The following is a 15279-nucleotide window of genomic DNA, read 5'->3' on the forward strand; positions in this document are numbered from 1 at the left end:
TGGAGACTAAGATTTTGTCTGTGATATAAAGAATACCTATATGAATGTTCCAGATTGACAAAATGGGGAAATACTGTAAAAAACTTCACAAATATTCCCAAGGGTATTCAAAGTGGTTTTAATGGCATATGAGAAATAGCCACAAACATGCCCTAGCTATTATGTGTAAGTGTCCAGGAAAGGCACGGTCACCTTTTGCTGCATAAGAACCACAAACATGCATTATGTATCATTCTGCACATAAGGGATTGTACCCCTTCTTTTTTGCCACCAGTACTACTTTCTTTTTGAGTAGCTATATGTAAATTTTTGATGAAGCAGTAGGTATTGCATCTATAGTTCATGGGGGTTTTAAACCTGGCATACAGAATCATGGAGAGAAGGGATTGGCACATTCCAGTGTTCTGAGCAGTTGCATGGCTGTTATAAATTTCTTATAAAAGTATTGCTAAGTCAGTGTAGAACAGTAGAAGCCTAAACTCTGGAATATTGAACTAGACAAGTAAACTCCAGTGTGAAAGAAGCTTGTTAGTGGGTTTTTTTCACAGCAAAGGATGATTATTTTTTTCACTTTGCTTTCAAACAATGCCCCGAGTTCCCTAGGCAGGGAGCAGGCATGCTGTGCTTAAAAATTTTATGCATTAGACAAGACAGATGTTATACTTTTAGCTTATACTCTCCCAAATGTGTTTTGCAGTCTTTGTTTTTTTCCCTTTTCTGGCAGACTTGTTAAGGTACATTTCTTGTCAATTAATAGTATCTCAGTTCTCTACAGAGAAATGGTCTGAGAGAATATTAAATGGTGACGTGTAAACACAATGACCACAGTTCTTGCCATTCTTGCTTAAACCTTCTCAGTTTAAGCAAAATCCTCACTAAAGATAGCATAAAATATGTCCTTAGCCAGTACAGCATCGGTATTTTCACACAGGTCTCATAGTAGATCCTCAACAAAAAGAACCTAATCAGCATAACTGCTTGATATTAATCAGAGGTGGAAATGCACATTTATCAAGACATCAAAAAATATCAACCCATGACATTTTAGACAGAAGATATTATATGAGATACTATAGGAAAATGTATAGGGAGCCCAAGTATCTAACTAAAACTTCCTGCATTTTTTTTCATCCTTTTGTACTCTTTTCCTGTCCTTTTTCAGTATGATCTATGTGATTATTTATGATGATTTTCTTTCGCAAGGCTCCCTTCTTCTGTTTCTTTGTTTCTACACTCCTTTTATCCACTTACACCTTCTCCTTCCCACTTACTTGTGTAATTGTAGAAAGTGCCTTTTTTTATGTAACAAAACAAAAGTTTCACAAAATATTTCGAGGGTTCTCAAGATGTTGTCAAGCTGCCACTTACCTGAACACAAACTAAAATTGATTTTAGCTATCAGACTAATGAGAAAACCTTACAGAGAGTTTCTCCACTGCTGGAAAGGACTAGCACAAGAATGTCATATACACAATCAAACCTGGAGTCAGAAATGCCTGGTGAATGCAGTGGGAGTTGTTTGATCCATAGCAGAATGGCTGCTGTTTGCAATTGAGAGAACAGGGAAAATCTGTCCACTTCTGCCTGGCTTGTGTCAAAGAGGAAAAGTTAAAGCAGGTGGGAGTGAAATCATGTTTCCTCACTAAATTAAATGTAGAAAGCTGGTGCAAGTTCAATGAATTTTTAATGCTCGTGGTGGAGGTTGTACATTTTCTGTAATTACTTTTAGATGTTTCTGCACACTCAGTTTACCACTGAAGGCATTATTTGACCATGGGTGTCAGCATACATGTCTAGCTAAAGTTCAGGCCAGAACCACGGCCTTCAGCTAAGATCTTCAATTCTTGTTCAGGAGCTGTGAGATATAGCTTTGGGTTTTTAAAAAAATCCCTGCATTGTCTCATCCCTGGTGCTATTGCCTACCCCAGGGGTCGCTGCTGTGTCAGGATGCTTCCAAACTGGAGTTGACAACCTAACAGTTTTGAGATTAATGTTGATGAATCCTTGGATGCCATTAGCATATGTTAATTACTCATTAGTGTATGTACATAGCATGGTGAGTGGAAAGCCATGTGTCCCCATCATATTTGCATATGACTTTCTGAAAATTCCTCTGTGGCCACAATGGTCAAAGCAGTATCTCTTATATCTTGAAGGTGGACTGACATTGAGAGAAGGCAGCAGTGCTTAAATCCCAACCACAGTAAAATCCCAATGCTCTGAAAGCTTTGGAGAAATGGCTGACCATAAAGGCTTTAACGTCCAAAATCACTGTTGATGGTGCATTTAAATGGGGAAGGAGTGGGAGGAACACTTGAAATGCTTATTTTGAAGCAGTCAAAAAACTCAACATAGAATGCTCAGGGTGCTCCTTTCATCATTTCTTCACACTTTTTGTGTCCCACTTTCGAAATGAGAGAATGCAGCATTCATTTTTCATAAACTGGGAAAACTGATGTTTTGGATACATGTTAAAATTATACCTGTGACTACTTCACCTTTTTTTCCTTTTTCTATAGCTCTAAACGTGGTTCTGTATTAGTTCCTTCATAATTTTTACTTCTATTTTTCTGCTATTATTCACCAATCAAAAGTATTAATTGCATTAGTTCATTCCTGTTCAGCCCTCCAGAAATTTTCCTTTCTCTCCTTATGCAGATATACTTTGATCAAAACACAGGAAATACCCACTTTGCATGCTAGCTGTCAAAATAAAATGGCACAAACACAGCATCTGTCTGCATCACAGAAGGCACAGTTTGTTTCCAAAAGCATTCAATCCATAGATGAGAGGTTAATGAGGCAGTATAGAACAAATGCACTTATAGGTGATTTCAAATGTTAAAATCTTGGTATCACATTTATAGGTATGTGCAGGTGCAAAACTGGGGATTATTACAGAATTGGAATTGCAGGATCACAGAATGGGTAAAGTTGGAGGCGACCGACTTTTTTTAACTTTAAGTTGAGCATGATCAGGTATTCCAAATATTGTGTGCAGGATCAACTTGGGATGCAGCTTCTAAGCATCCCAAGTTTCTCAAAGATGAAATAAAATTAACAGATATATCTATGAAAATTTGGCTGTTACTGTTCTAAAATCTGTTAACTGGCAAATGTCTTCTTAAAACAACAGTTCCTTTCTGAGCCAGGACTGAGTTAACTTTGGAATCATGTCTCATTGTGTTCGGAATGAATGCAGGCTCTAGGGAGTATCATGTGACAGGATTTCCATCCCCAACACTCTGGGCAAGGAGTAGTGGCGAAGATAACAGTACTGGAGGGCTCCAAAAGAAAAAATAAAAAGGGAGAAAATAAAGATCTTGGGTTACTAAGTTTTATTGCTTCTCTTATAGCAGGTAGTGATGTGCTGCCACAGGGCTCCTGTATTATTACAACTATCATTTATTTTAACCAGTAATGGCCTTATTTGGGTTTTACATCTAGCATTTTTATATTTGTCAAAGTCAACAGTATTCATGTAGATTAAATGCTGTTTCCCCCGTGTACTGCTCCTAAGACACCGAAAGAAACTGAATAGTATTGTTATGGGATATTTGTCTTTGTTGGGGAATAATAGTTCTTAACAGGATTGCAGAAGTCCTGTAGAAATACCTGGTTTTGCATACAATCCCAGATTCCAGTACTGGGAACTTGTATCTTTCTTGTTCAAAAGTGAGATGAAAAATAATAGCCAAACCATGATGACTGAAAAGGTTTAGTCAAACAAATTTAGCTTGTGGTAGTCTTTGCAAACTCTTTATCAGTGTTTTCCATTGGTGTGTTGTACAGCCAACCATAACTGCTCCTTCTGTACTAAAATGATAATAGTAATGTATGAGTCCTTGGTTTATCTTTCACAAAGCTGGTAAGAATAGATACTTGTCCAGTAGTTAAATAGTATTAAATAACAGTGTTAAATAGAATTTCAACATTATCAACAAGACCTGAGCTCTTAATATTAATTAACAGAACTAATTATCTAACAGCGTTTTCATGTTCATTGTTCTATTACGTAAACTGTCAAAAATGCAAGTGTATTGTGTATTTAAGAACAATTTGCTTTATTATGTTCTCTTTGTTTTTAATAAATGTAACATTTTCTTTAAAGAAAATGTTACAGTGTGAAAAGTTTCCATAAAGTGGGTTGTTTTGTATATACATATGCATTAATTACCTACACTGATTTCTTAAAGAATATGATCTGAATACTAAAGCAAGAGGGTAATTTGCATGTGCAGCTTAGAATATTTCTTACTTAGAGGCGTTGAAGCACAAACAGCACAGTTCATTTGCCCCCATCAAAATGTCTTGGTGATGTTTTATGAAAGTAGTCTATAAAGCAGGAAGAGACAGGAAATGTAGTTATAGTAAAGCATTTGGATTCTACTTCTTAGACTACAGAATATTGCTTCTAGTAGTGAGAAACAATGTCTTGGGTATTGGGTGAATTCAGTTTGTGTGACAAGGCTTTGGTAGTGGGGGGACTACAGAGGTGGCTGCCAGAAGCTTCCCCCATGTCCGACAGAGCCAGTGCCAGGCAGTTCCAAGACAGACCTGCTGCTGGCCAAGGGCAAGCCCATCAGTGTCAGTGATAGCCCTCTGGGATAATGTATTTAAGAAGGGGGAAAAAAAGCCCTGCACAACCGCAGCTGCAGCCAGAGAGAGGAGTCAGAATATGTGAGATACAGCTGTGCAGACACCAAGGTCACTGGAGAAGAAGGGGCAGGAGGAGCTCCAGGCACTTGAGCTGAGATTCCCCTGCAGTGGTGCTGACCATGGTGAGGCAGCTGTACCCTTGCAATCCATGAAAGTCCACAGTGGAGCAGAGATCCACCTGATGCCCATGGAGGATCCTACACTGGAGCAGGTGGGTGCCTGAAGGAGGCTGTGAGCCTGTAGGAAGCCTGGACTGGAGTAGGCTCTTGACAAGGACCTGTGGCCTCATGGAAAGAGGAGCCCACAGTGGAGTAGGTTGGCTGGCAGGACCTGTGACCCCACTGGGGAGCCACATTGGAGCAGTCTGCTCCTGAAGGACTGAACCCTATGGAACGTATCCATGCCAGAGCAGTTTGTGAAGGACTGCAGCCTGTGGGACAGACTTATGTAGCATAAGTTCATGGAGAGATGTCTCCTGTGGGAGGGATCCCATGCTGGAGCAGGGAAAGAGTGTGAGGAGTCCTCCCCCTGAGGAGGAGGGAGTGGCAGAAACAATGAATGGACAGCAGCCCCCTTTCCCCATCCCCCCATGCCGCTGGAGAGAAGGAGGTAGAGAATCAGGAATAAAATTAAGCCCAGGAAAGAAGGAGGAGTGGGTGGAAGGTATTCTTAAGGTTTGGGTTTAGTTCTCATTAGCCTATTCCGATTTGATTGGCAATAAATTCAAATACTCTCCCCAGGCTGAGTCTGCTTTGCCTGTGACAGTAACTGGTGACTGATCTCCCTGTCCTTATCTCAACTCAGATGCCTTTCCTTATATTTTCTCTCCCCTGACCAGCTGAGGAATGATAGAGCAGCTTTGGTGGATACCTGGCTTCACACCATAGCTTAGTTTCTAGGATCTAGGAAATAGAAAACAGAGCCTCTGCACAGCATGTTTGGTATTATATACAGACATATTTCATAACTGCACATCAGTCTCCACATTCCATCTTTTATGCATGACTCTGAGTCCGATTTTCTGCTTTTTATACTGTAACCAGCATTGAGAATTATTTACTATCTTTAACTCCTTAGCACTGGCTAATTTTATTCTGATATATCAAAGTAATTAATATAAACAAGAACATTTTAATGATAAGAGTATGGATGGCTTGGTAGCAACCAAATTGTAGTGGGTTCAGTTCATAAACCAGGAGGAAACACCAATTTGAGTGTAGTGTTTTGGTCCAAAATACTCATTACTTACTTATTTACCTTCTGTGAGATAAGAATTAGGAGAAAGCAAAGTAGGCACAAAACTTAAAAGAATATAAAGAAGTTTATTAACAGACCTAAAAGAAAGGAAAAAAAGTCAGACCACACCTTCAGAACACTCCTCCTCCCCGCACCTTTCCCCCTTCTCCCATTGACAATGTAAAAAGACAACCCTTGAGATTTTCAGTCAGTTTACCACTTCCATAATGACCTTGTTCAGTTCACTCAGGGAGAGGAGTCTCTCTTGCTCATGCTATGGAGACGTCTCCACAAGAAGTTCAATCATGGCTTCAGTAACACAATGAGTCGCCCGTGTTGGTTCTCTGCTTGCATGTGAAAGTCCCTTCCCCCAAACTGTGGCTTTCCCCACAACTGCTTTTGAGGGTTCAATCTTGAGCTACTGGGGTACCATTTTAAGGTTGAGCTGTTCAGAAACAAAATTTCTCTTCACCCATCTCTGGGAGCATCTTCATCTCTAGGAATAGAGGCCCTCCCCCTTCCCTGGGAGCAAAAGGGTCCTCATCATCTTCATCTCTAGGACTATCTCTGGGAGTATCTCTAGGAACAGAGGTCTTTCTCCTTCCAATTGGAGCAAGAGTCCTCATCACTTCCATCTCTCCCTGCTCAAACTTCTCATCAAATTACAGCTGCTTCGGCATTTGCTCATTCCAGCACAGGTGCTTTTGCTCACAAGTACAGTTTGAACGCTCCAACCCCCCAGGCTTTCATGAAATTACAACAGGTACTCTGGTATATCATAGTCCATCACCACTATAGCTTTAAAACAGAATTTCAGCTTCAAGCATCTCCTCTTTCTCCTCCCTCAGGATCTGAGCTCTTCTTTCTTTACTTAATGTCTGCAGGCTTCATCTGTTCTGGAGGAAACTTACAGCACTAAAAGGGTTAATCTCACCCAGCCCCGCAGCTGGAATTCGCTTATCGCTGTTGGTCACATGAGCTTTGCCGGGCAGCGGGGCAGCTTCAGCTGAATCTTCGGCTGCACTGGAGTGGGGGGGTGGGGGAGCCGGGCCGCGCTGTCTGCACGTAACAGGGCTGTTGGGGGGCTGCGGGTGGAACAGGGCCGCAGGCTCCAGGATGGCTGTGTCCCGGCCCGGCCTGGGCTGAGCAGGTCCTGGCCTGGCCCTGCTGGACCAAATGGGCCCAGTCTGATTACCTGTCCTCCAGCTGGAAGCAAGAGAGACCTTTCCTGGGGTTTGTCCATTCTTTAATGTGGACCACAGAGCCATGTCAAGCTTTTTGAAGTGGCTTAAAAAATTGTCAGTATTCAACCTAGCCAGTTGATGGGTTCTGTCAAGTCATAGAGGAAGCTGTAAGCACCTCTTTGCAAGAAAATCACTTCCATAGCTATGCTAACCCATGACACAAATAAAAGTTGTCTGAAATAAGTCCCAGATAGAATCCTCCTTCTTTATCAAAACTGAACCTCAGGAAAAAAACTAAAATCTACCTTTTTCCACTGTGTCCTATGATAGACAGGGGTAAACCCTGTGGAAATGAAATAGAGGATTATAATGCTAGTGGGCAATCATTGATGTAGTCCAGACAAAGTCACAGTGCGCTTTCTGCACTTCCATTAAACAAAAAGTGGAAAACATGTGACATGCAGGAAAGGGTTGGTGTCCCTAGTATGCCCCAGTAGTCTAAATGTGCTATCACAGAGGGCATCACAGAGACAGTGGCCGTAGAGGCAGCATAGTCAATGAAAAAAAAGTATCCCAAGAGGCATAATTACCACCAGTACTGTACAGAAATCTGTCCTATGTGACAAAACAAAGAAAAACATGTTTTCATGAGAAAATTTTTGTTTCTGGTATATTATGTGACTTAAATAGGTTTTGGTTTAGGCAGAAAAAGAAATAATCTTATAGTGGAAAAATACTCTTTACTCACAAAGTGAGTCCCCCTACAACTCTCCCTATAAGAGGGAAAATTTGTAAGCTATCACATCTCTGCTCAGAAAGATTAGCAATGTATTCATCTGACTAGCACATAAGATTTTTGCTACCATGACTGCATGTAATATCTTTAAAAGATTTGCAACTCAGAATGCATTAAGATCGTCTAGGTAATATTAGAGAAGGACTGCTGGATTCCTCTGAGTGGTGGAGTTCCGCCTACCTGGCAGCAAATCATCATCAATCATTTCCACTCCATCTGTGAACATTTTCCTTCTCAGAATTGCAAAATGTTTCTATAAATGGCCTTAGTAGGAAAGTTACATTGATAGCATGGTGATCCCTTAGTGTATTTAGTCAAAAACACTGAGGATGACTCAAGAAGCACGAGATCTGACCTTGAACAAATCTTCAGGGCTAAGCTTCATGATCAAGTTACTGAGTCTTAGCAGAGGTGTGATAATATTCGAAGTTCCCTGTATTAACTCAGGCCAAATTCGAGGATATTCCACTCTCTATATCTCATAAGCATATTCAAGAGCAGTGTAAAGTTTCCCACCTCAGCTTAAGTGCAAAAACATGACAATAAGTGTCATGGAGGAATGTCTATAGCTGTCAATTAGTAGATAGCATGCATAATTGCTTTTTCTTTTGCATATTCTTGCCAATAAATAACCATGATTAAGGGGGGCAGGCAGACACCCCATGTATCAGAACATTTTTGTGATTTGCTTCTCAGATCATAAAATTGCCAGGATAGCCTTTTGACACTCCAGATAAAACTCTAAAATGCTGACAGCAAGGCATGGCATTTTTACTCATTATTCCCATACGGAATGTGTAACAGACCACACTCAGATTCTCTGTCTACTCCTTCTGAATGTTGCACTTTGTACCATTGCTGTGCTTCACCTTGATGATCTTCATTTCCCATTCACAGATTTTTCTCTGGACTTCTTCCCTGCTTTCACCGACGTCGTCCCAGCTTTGGGTCTTTCTGACCATGTCTGCTGTCGAAGTTGTATACCTGAATCATTTACACTTTGTGCACATTTTCTATTAATTGTCTTCTCTCTACTTCACCCATAGAACTTTCCTAGGTCCCACACATACTCTGTTCATGAAGTTACCTATTTTCCTTATGGATTCTCCATGTAAAGTATCCCTTTTTGCCTGTTCTGTAGTAAGTTAGAAATTCTTATAACAATTTCCTTTTTCCTGCCTTTGTTTTTCTATCCTTTCAACATAGATGTTGACTTACAATTTCATAAAAACATGCATAGTTTATTTTTCAGTTGTCTTGATAAGCATTCCTAGGCATAAAGGGAGCTTTTTATCTAAATATGCTCCTGCCACAAAGAGTTTATTTGCTTTCCTTACTTTTTTGTTGTTGTTGTTTTCTCAGAAAAGAACAACTTTGGCAGGAAGCAAGCTAGCATGTGTTGAAGGCTGGAATGAGCAAAGAATTTGGACCCTCAGGGAAGCTTTGTATTCATTTTGTAGTGAGGTCTGCTGGTTAGCTGGCCTGTCTTTAGTGTATGCTGTGTGTATCGTCCTTGCACACAAAGAACAAACAGGATTTCTGTCAAAATGGCTTAGCTCAAGTTAAGATAACAACAAACAAGGAAAGAACAAAAGTTAGATATCCACAAGAGAGATAGTGTTTGTGTGTCTTCACTGATAATCTAATTAAATTGGAAGCAAAATTGCAAGTTTCCACCACTTTTTAGAAAATCAAAGCTGTAGCAACACAAGAAATAAGTGTCTCAGTTCAGAGTTAGATACTGCATACTAATTAGTTTTTTTCATAACTGACAGCCACAGCTTCAAGGCTTTAAAGAGAGTCTGACTTTTATTTCCTACTCAGAAGTAACAGGTCTGGTCCCATATGTGGCATCTGACTACCTTCTTTGTCATACAGGAAATAAGCATTAGCTAACTAAGCACTTGTGAGGTGGATCAAGGCAGAGCTCAGAGGGTCGTGATCAGAGGAGTAAACCCAGTTGGAGGCCTGCAGTCAGTGGCATTCCCCAGGGATCAATACTGGGTCCAGTCTTACTCAGCTTGTTTATCAATGACCTGGACAAAGGGATAGAAGGTACCCTCAGCAAGTTTGATGATGATGCAAAACTGGGGGAGTGGCTGATACACCTGAAGGCTCTGCTGCCATTCAGTGGGACCTTGATAGGCTGGAGAGTTGAACAGAGAGAAACCTAATGAGGTTCAACAAGAGCAAGTGCAGGGTCCTGCAGCTGGAGAGGAATAACCTCAAGCAGCAGCACACTTTGGGGGCTGACCTACTGAAGAGCAGCTCTGCAGGGAAGGACCTGGGAGTCCTGGTGGGTGACAAGTTGACCATGAGCTGGCAGTGTGTCCTTGCACCCAAGAGAGCCAATGGGATCCTGGGGTGCATTGGGAAGAGTGTGGCCAGCAGATGGAGGAAGGTGATCCTGCCCCTCTACTTGGCCCTAGTGAGGCCACATCTGGAGTGCTGTGTCAGTTCTCCTTCCTCAGTACAAGAAAGACACGGAGGTACTGCAGAGGGTGCAGCAGAGGCCCAAAGATGATGAGGGGTCTGGAGCATTTCTCTTACGAGGAGAGACTGTGGGGGCTGGGCCTGTTCAGTCTGGAGAAGAGAAGACTGAGAGGGGACCTCACCAATACATCCAAACATCTCATAGCGGGGCACCAAGAGGAGGATGCCAGACTCTTTTCAGTGGTGCCCAGTGACAGGACGAGGAGCGAATCACCATCAACTAAAACACAGTAAGTTCTACCTCAACATGAGGAAGAACTTCTTTACATTGAGGGTGACAGAGAGCTGGAACAGGCTGTGCAGGGAGGTCAAGGAGTCTCCCTCTCTGAAGACATTTAAATCTCACCTGAACAAGTTCCCGTGTTACCTGCTCTAGGCGACCCTGCCTTGGAAAGGGGACTTGGATTAGATGATTTCCAGAGGCCCCTTCCAGTTCTAACAATTCTGTGACCCTGTGATTTTATTAATTTTTGGGCCTTGAAGTGTCTGAGTAAACAGCTCCACTCTTTTAAGGACACCATTTTCCACACACTAGCTTTGGAGCATGCAACAGCAATTACACCCAGTTTGGTACTGTTAACTTTTAGCACTCTGGTTAGTGGACATTACATATTCATGACCTGTTCTCATTTAAGAATTTAAAGTCTATTTCTATTTCAAGAACTAGGAATGCTTAAGTAAGGTAGTTATTTATTACCTATTAGTTATTAATAGCTATAATTATTAGTAGCAATTAGTTATTAACAGTAAACATTTTTATGATTTTTTTTCGGTTTCTATTTGAGGACGTTTACCTCTTTTTAGTTATTTGTATGTAATTTGATACACTTTTGAGTATATAAATCAGCCATTATTTCTTTAATCCTAAATTATTTGTTGGTAAAAAGAACTCATTCAAATTCATTAAAAATTAAATGTAGTGTAGGTATATTAAGAGCTAAAGTTTTTCTACTTACAATTGTAAGTTTTCCTTTATTTTAAAACAAAGAAATAATTTTTCTGGGCATTTCAGTTTTCAGACAACCTTAATTTTTGTGAAAATACATTTTACCCCTAACTGAAATAGTGAAGCTGATATGTCAAATTCTTGTCTTCTCATGCAGTTGCTGAATATTGCACTGCTAAACTTTTAAAATATTTCAGAACATGACAGCATGAACTTCTATTTTGAAAAAAGTACTTTTTGTAAATGGTGGTCAAGTCAATGACGTTTCCTTTTGAAGGGAATTCTACAAGGTTAATATACAGTATTGATTCTAATCTAAAAGACTGAAGTTACATAGTGAGCAAAGGCAGTTGGAAACCTTTGTATAAATTTGGGAAATGTTGAAAAAGTCTGTCAGTGGTGACGGGAAAATCTCTTTGGCTTGAACAAAAATTCTACCTTCAATAAAAGCTGGAACTTTCACTCTTGATCTCTGAATCCAGTTTGCCCACGGCCAAAAGCTGAGCTCTCACGTTCTCTCTATTCTTTCTTCTGGCCCTTGAGCCAGATCTAGTAATGGTGATGGTTGTGAAAAGCTGTTGCAGTATTTCAATAATTAAAAAATTGCAACTATTTGCGGCACTGTTTATCTAGTGCTGTCACTTGTCTGTCCAGTTTTATCACTCTGTAACAATATATGAAAATAATGCACTTTTCTATTTCAGTCAAAGCACTTCATACATATTAATGCATTGAATCCTTAAATATTTTAAAGCATAGGTTAATGACTTCCCTGTTTTAAAGTTGAAAACCACAGAAATAGATCAGCATTTTCAAGCACCCGCAGACTGTAAGTATCTCATAAAAAAATTGAAGTATACAAAATCAATGACTTTTTTTTTAACAGTGAAGGTCATGCTGAGTAGGACTGTATTGCTTAACTGTGACAGTACCAGGAAAAAAGAGGCCCAGACCTTTGTCCTGCCTTTTCTTGAAAGTGATTTTAGGGCATGCAAAAGTTATGAAAATGCTATTAAATTGGCAGCTGATCCACCATGTGTGCTTTGAACACAGATAAATTTGACTTTACCCACAGTTACTTCATTTTGACTTGTAAAATCCAACGCATTAGCAAGGCTAAACCTGAAATTGTAGCTTTATAAGGACAGTTATCTGGCATCTATAAGGACCATAGAGAAAATAGCTTTTTGTTCTACTGGCTTTGTTTGGGCTATAAATAGAACAAGACAAGAAGTCTTGTTTCAGCTCATGGGCTTGTCTGTTCCTGTTGGCCGGATATGTAAAGGTCCTCTGCTTTTTTGGCAAAACCCTTAAACTTAGGAGAGTACCTTTTCCCTGTCCCCATCTTCATCATACTTAGGAGTGCTTCTATTTTAGTCTATGTTTCCTTATTCTAGGACTGAAACTAACCCTAATGAGGCTATTGATCTTGGTTTGTGAATAGAATAGAATAGAATAGAATAGAAAATACCCAAGAGTAGACTGGACTAGACTAGACTAGAAAGTCTAAACTCAGATTTTCACCTGAGTAAAGGAATAATCTTCTGAGGTGATGAACAGGAAAACTTCACTATGGCAAAGGGATTCATCCCCTTAGGAGACAGATTATTAATAAGAAGTTTAAATAGAAGAAAGGAAGTTTTATGCTAACAATTTCTGCTGCTTTTACCTGGTTCAGATGTGCCAGGTAACAACTGCTTCATTCTTTGGGGCATTAAATCCTATTAAACTTCAAGTTGAGTTAGGGGAATTCAGCACTTTAAAAAATGATGCCCATAATTCTCCTTCACCTCCAATTTTAAGCAGCTGTGTGCATACCATCCATCATTAGCCAGGGAAGCCCTCATGGGGAGGCTGGTGGCAATGGCTTTCCAACACTGGTGTGACATGTCCACCACTGCTGAGGCTGGGAAGCAAGGCAGCATCCTGTGCAGTGGGTGAGGTGCCAGGGCAGTGCCACAGCCTGCACCAGTGCCTCCAGCCAGGGACAGACCCTACTCTGGTCAGCAGTGCTGGTGGCTGGGATTTGTGTGGTGAAAACAGGCAGCTAAGTTCTGAATGTTAATCATGCCCCATTGCCTGCTTCCTTGTTTTTATCCCTGTAGGATTTTTTATCCTCTGAAACCAACAAAAAGATCATATTTTCCTTCCATTTCTGAAATCCCATCCTTTTTCCCAGACTTTCCATTTCACGCCGTTTGAATTTTATTAAGATCTCTTTACACAAGAGCAGAGTACTGGCTATATGATGCCCTGAGGGATCTGAAAGGCTGTTGCCATAATGTCACAAAACTCTGGGGACATTTTATTTCCACCAGAAGCTCTTCGGAGGACTGTGGCTAAGGATATAACACATCTTAAATGTTTACAGCAGGGATCTTGATCTCCACTGGAATCTAATACAAAAGCTTTCTTTTTTTAATCTCTTAATTAGCACATCACATTAACACAGTTTAAATAATACCTACCTATTAAGTGGATTGTATTTTATATATGTTTTGCAATGAAGAAAGCTGGTATTATTCCACAATTATGGATAATATTGTTAATCATATATTCTTAAGACTATGAATTTCTTTTCAATACCTCAGTTGATCACTACAAAGTATTTTCACCAGGTGTTTTCCAGAAGCACCTCTGTTTACTGCTTCCAATACTTCCTGTTCTTCCCAAACACAGACATGCATAAATTCTTTGTAGGAGGCTCACAGTAGCGTGTCTCCTCCAGTGAACAGGAAAAGATTTTTTAAGTGTTAATAAGGTTTTATTTTCACTGGTCAACCTTGAAATCAAAAGCAACTTCTGAACATTCAGTAGTCCCTTATATAGCACAACAGTCCTGTTTAGATGACTTTTAAAATGAAATTGTTTGGGAAGCCATATTCTAATTTGACAAAAAGATAAGTCTCGTGAAAAAAAGTATTGTATTTTCAAAAAGCTGCAGTATAACAGTGTGTGTATGTGCATGCATAGAATATAGTAGGAGACATATTTAAATTATTATTTAAGTAAAATAGTATAGATATGTTCATTTGATGGGAATTTTTTTTGTAAAATTTAATTCGTGAATAATCATACAGAATCTGGGATGCAAATTCTAAAGATAACGATATTTAAAAACCCATTTGAATGTTGAACAATTTGGGACACATTTTTCTAAAATTTTTAAAATTCTGTATGTTTTGGGCTTTCTGGGATCATGCTGAAGATACTGGGATATTAACAAAATTTGATTTCCTTAAAAATAATGTAAACATCCAAAATATTAAAGGAGTATGGTATTTTAAGGCAAATCAAAATCTCTCTATTGTTGATGCATGTTATGCATCAGTGACTCAAGTCAAAAACTTTCTGTCACCAATAACTGAAAATCTTTACAGGAGGTATCAGACCAAATAAAAAGGATTTTTGAAATTCCGTTTCTAAAACTGCAAGAAGTCTATAAAAAATACATAAATCAGATACTGATGATATAATGGAACTACTAATATAAATACATTGAATTGCGCCACTGTTTAACAGCATGTACATCCTCCAAGTAACGGTCACACAGCAATCTAACATTGTTTCCTACTCCTATTTCCTGTGTTTCCCAGACCTTTTTGTCACTGTATTTACTACGTACCACTCTTCTTCCTCAGAACAATGCCTCACTGATATCACAGATAAGGATAACAGCAGCGGCTCTCTCAAAAGAAGAAAGTAAATTTTATTTCTGGAGTTTTTTTCATTATTTAATCTTCTTTTACAACAGAAACTGTTCCTATTCTCAAATAGACTGAATGGCTTTTCTAATTATCAGGATAGCTTTGGATGCTGCCTCACAAAAATGTACTGACAGAGGTAGTAATAATTTAACCCTTTTAATGCTGTCTTTCAATACTTCTCTGTAGTGATTAACCATAATAGCATTTTTAATTGCTCAGTGTTCTCTTAAAATGTCAGATTTTCAAAGTCATGATGTA

At 39.6% G+C, this 15279-nt stretch overlaps 1 protein-coding gene across 2 annotated transcripts in view; it reads left to right on the top strand.

The window, feature by feature from the left end:
* Positions 1-15279, top strand: part of DOK6 (docking protein 6) — a 255270-nt gene that overhangs the window by 170966 nt on the left and 69025 nt on the right. The window lies entirely within an intron of this gene.

Source organism: Corvus kubaryi, unplaced genomic scaffold (genome assembly GCF_017639235.1).
Source record: "Corvus kubaryi isolate FWS band 111438036 unplaced genomic scaffold, C.kubaryi_AGA036_p1.0 132, whole genome shotgun sequence".
Lineage (NCBI taxonomy): Eukaryota > Metazoa > Chordata > Aves > Passeriformes > Corvidae > Corvus > Corvus kubaryi.